At 40.5% G+C, this 4,762-nt stretch overlaps 1 non-coding gene across 1 annotated transcript; it reads right to left on the bottom strand.

Moving 5' to 3' along the window:
• Window positions 1–3,754: 3,754 nt before the first annotated feature.
• Window positions 3,755–3,858, bottom strand: LOC148553393 (small nucleolar RNA R71). Its single transcript, XR_015892917.1, has one exon. It is a non-coding gene; the product is annotated as a small nucleolar RNA R71 (small nucleolar RNA).
• Window positions 3,859–4,762: the final 904 nt, after the last annotated feature.

The raw sequence follows: 4,762 nt of genomic DNA on the forward strand, positions 1-4,762 counted from the left end.
CCCTATACACTTGAGTGCCTAGAGCGGATACATATCCGGTGAGTGTTCGATCGCTCAATTACATGTTCCCACCCTTAATAATCTGCTCTTGCGAGTTTGTAAACTCTTTCGATGATTCAATCCAATTGTGGTTTGCTTGATTGCTAATACCTTAGCCCTTGTGCTTATATGTGTACTCTTGGAAATTAATTTGTTTTGACTGAGCCATTGCATTCATGTTGATAACTTGTATATAGATAGATTGCATTTAGTTAGTAGTTTGCATTGAATAAATGTGATACCCTTTGCTGCTTTCTTGATTTTAGCATGAGGACATGCTTGGTTTAAGTGTGGGGAGATTTGATAAACGCCGATTTCGTGGTTTATTTCGTGCTTAATTTGAGGGATTGATGCCAGGGCATTTTGGCCAATTTCAGTAACCTTTTCTTTACTATTTTTAGGGTAGTTTCATGCATTTCCTTAGGAAATAAGCTAGTTTTGGGTAGATATTCATTTACATCTTGATTCAAGCATACATTGTGCACTTTACATGATTTCATGAGGATTTTGCATGAATTTAATGACAAATTGGATGTTGCATTTCCCATGACTTGGACTAGAACTTTGATGCACTTTATTGCTTGATTTCAGGACAAAGGAAGCAAAGAAGAACCACATTAGTAGCTACGTTAGTTACACTAACGTTAACACTAACGTGGAATGGGAGTAACTTGCAAAGTTAATGAGAAAAGTCATTGCCAATAATGCTCTCGAAGCCATCATTGCCCACGTTAAGAGTCACGTTAACTAAGCTAACGTGAACTCTAACGTGGAAGAAAGGAAATGGAGCCAACGTTAGTGACACTTAACATTATCACTAACGTTGGACCAAGCTCATAAGTGGCCACGTTAGTTGCCACGTTAACTTAGTTAACGTGGCCTCTAACGTTAAGAAGAAAAGGGGGACGCCAATGTTAGTGTCATTCAACATTCTCACTAACGTTGGCCAAGTCATAAGAAGCCACGTTAACTCCCACGTTAACCTAGTTAACGTGGCAGCTAACGTGAAGAAACTAAGTGATCGACAACGTTAGTGACACCAAACATTGTCACTAACGTTGGGATGAACACACACTACCCCCAAGAGGCCATGTTAACTCCCATGTTAACCTAGTTAACGTGGAAGTTAACTTGAAGAAGAAAGGTTGTCGACAACGTTAGTGACACCAAACATTGTCACTAACGTTGGAAGGAGCCAACACAAGCCACAATGAGCCACGTTAACTCCCACGTTAACTTAGTTAACGTGGAAGCTAACGTGAGGAGAGGGATGATGAGCCAACGTTAGTGACATTCAACTTTGTCACTAACGTTGGAGATGGCTAGCACAGCCACGTTAGAAGCCACGTTAAGCTAGTTAACGTGGACTCTAACGTGGGAGCTAAGGGGCACATTGGAACGTTAGTGACAATGTTAAGTGTCACTAATATTCTCGAAGGTTGGCAAGCCTACGTTAAAAGAGCCACGTTAACTAAGTTAACGTGGACTCTAACGTAGGGAAGGGGGAGGCTTCTCAACGTTATTGGGAAAGTTGAGTCCAAAAAACATGCACGAAGGTCAAAGAGGCAACGTTAGTGGCAACGATTGTGCCACTAACGTTGAGGTTAACGTGGCTCTTACTTGGGTGAGGAACATTAGTGAAAAAGTTGAATGTCACTAACGTTCTCGAACCTATATTTTCACTGAACGTTAACACCACTAATGTCCTGAGCTAAAGTCTCTGCCCACTTCACACTTTCTCTCTGCAAGTAAAGCCAAGCCCAATGAAGAAGATAACTGCTTCAAACTCAAGATCCAAAGGCCCAGACCCAAGACTTGAAGAACCAATAGAAGAGTAGAAGAGTAGTATATATAGGAGTAGCTTTGAATTATTTGGAGAGTTGGAAATTATAGGGAGCCTCTTGGCATAGAACTACTCTCTGTAATTTACTTTCTCTGCACTTCTGGTTTCATCATGTATTCTCCATCTTTGTTTTCATTTTCCAGAGCTATGAACAACTAAACCCCTTTCATTGGGTTAGGGAGCTCTGTTGTAATTTGATGGATCAATACTAGTTTTCACTATTCTTCTTCTCTCTTTTCTCTTAATTTTACTTGAAAGCTTTCGATCTTCATCCAATTAGGTAGTTATCTTGGAAAAGAAGCTATTCATACTTGGATCTCTTCTGAACCTTGAAAGAGGAATGAAGAGATCATGCTAGAAATGCTTTCTCATGCTGGACCAAATTGGGTTTGGATGGATATGTGACTATAATCCTCTTAACACTTGATTTGGGAAATGCATGTGGTATAATCAGTGACCATACTTCATCTCTTCTCATGAGCAATTGACCAAGGAATTGGCTATTGATCAAGATTTGAGAGATTGAATTACAAGAAATTGTAATTCAATCACTTAAGATTGCCAAGGAGATCAATGAGTGCATTGATTGAGGAAGAGATGAAAATAAAATTGATCCAGAGAATGCAACATCTCCTAAGCCCAATGAACCCCCCATTTCTGATCTTACCCATTCTCTTTAATTTCTGTTACTTACTTTTATGAGCAATTCCCCCATTCCCATTTATAATTCTGCAATTTACTTTCAGTCATTTACTTTCAATTCTTTAATTCTAGCATTTACTTTCTCTGTCATTTAGCTTCCCGCCATTTTATTTTCTGCAATTCTAAACTCAAATCCTGGATTCGCTCAACTAGAACATTCCTCTAATTAAAGTTGCTTTATCAATCAATCCTTGTGGGATTCGACCTCACTCTATTGTGAGTTTTTACTTGACGACAAATTCGGTACACTTGCCGAAGGAAATTTGTTATGAGACAAGTTTTCTGTGCATCAAGTTTATGGCGCTGTTGTCGGGATTGATTGTGCATCAACAATGATTAGAGGATAACTAGATTGATCATTTTATTTTTTGTTTGATTTAATTTTCTGTTTGAGTCATTTACTTTCTGTTTTAGTTAATTTCTTCCATTCCCCCTATTTTTTTCCCTTTGTTATTTACCATTTATTTCACTAACCCACTAACTGTTTGATATATTGCATCACTCACACTAACAGTAATTCTGACAGATATACTTTCTGCACCTATTCTCTTTGCTGGTACTTGTTGGTTGTATGACAGGGAGAAGAAGTGGGGCTTCAACTTCCTTTGATTCTAAACCTGAGAGAACCTTCCTTAGACTAAGGAGGGAGGCAAGAGAAAAATGTGTAGTTGGTGCTGAAGAAGAGGAGGAACACTTTGAGGAATACTTTGAACCAAACATGGAAGAAAACATGGAAAACCATCGTGAAGAAGAAGCTCACAACCATGGTGGAAGAGGACGAGAAAATCATGCTGGGGAGGATAGAAGAGTTTAGGCTCTTACATCAATCCAAATCCAGAAAACTGTGGAAGTAGCATTCAAAAGCCAACCATCCATGCCAACAATTTTGAACTAAAACCACAGCTCATCACCCTTGTTCAGAACAACTGTTCATTCGGAGGAAGTGTCTAAGAAGACCCCAATCAACATCTAACCACATTCCTGAGAATATGTGACACAGTGAAGTCTAATGGTGTTCATCCTGACACCTATAGACTGCTCTTATTTCCATTCTCACTCAAGGATAAGGCAGCCAAGTGGCTGGAGTCTTTCCCAAAGGAGAGTTTGACAACTTGGGAAGATGTGGTGAACAAATTCTTAGCAAGATTTTACCCCCCTCAACGAATCAATAGGCTGAGAGCTGAGGTCCAAACTTTCAGGCAACAAGATGGTGAGACTCTGTATGAAGCATGGGAGAGGTTTAAAGACCTAACAAGGAGGTGTCCACCTGACATGTTCAATGAATGGGTGCAGCTGCACATTTTCTATGAAGGGCTCTCCTATGAGTCAAAGAAGGCAGTAGACCATTCATCTGGAGGATCTTTGAACAAGAAGAAGACCATTGAGGAGGCCATAGATGTCATTGAAACTATAGCAGAGAACAACTACTTCTATGCCTCCGAAAGAGGGAACACAAGAGGAGTAATGGAGCTAAACAATGTAGATGCTCTGCTGGCCCAAAATGAGCTCATTACCCAGCAGTTGGCTGACCTCACCAAGAAGATGGAGGGGAACCAAGTAGCAGCAATCTCCACTTCATCAACAACCCAAGAAGGAGTGAATGAAGAAGCAGAGGGTAGTCAGGAGCAAGCCAACTACATTGGGAATTCACCTAGGCAAAATCATGATCCATACTCCAAGACCTACAACCCTGGATGGAGGAATCACCCAAACTTTGGGTGGGGAAATCAACAAGACCAAAGCCTTGATCAAAGACGCCCAAATCCAAACAATGCAGCCTACCAACACTTCACATCTAGACCATATCAACACCCCCATAACAACACCTCTCCACATTCATATCAAGGCCAGAATAACCCTCCTCAGCCTGACCTATCATCACTTGATGAAAGAATCTCAAGGATTGAGAATCTACTTAAAGGCATAGGCAAGGAGATTCAAGACAACAAGGTGTTCAAGGAGGAAGTGCGAGCCAGTTTCAAGAACCACAGAGACACAATCAAGAGGTTGGAATCTCAAGTGGGGTATCTCTCTGAACAAATTCCCAAACCCACAGATGGATTCCCAAGTGACACAGAGAAGAATCCGAGAGGTGAAATAAAGAAAGTAAGATGGGAAGATTGCAAGATGGTCACTATAAGTGATAAGAAGACTGAGGAAGCCAAGTAAGCTGTCAGA

The sequence above is a fragment of the Arachis ipaensis genome, chromosome B7 (genome assembly GCF_059453495.1).
Source record: "Arachis ipaensis isolate K30076 ecotype BB chromosome B7, ASM5945349v1, whole genome shotgun sequence".
In the NCBI taxonomy this organism is placed as follows: domain Eukaryota; kingdom Viridiplantae; phylum Streptophyta; class Magnoliopsida; order Fabales; family Fabaceae; genus Arachis; species Arachis ipaensis.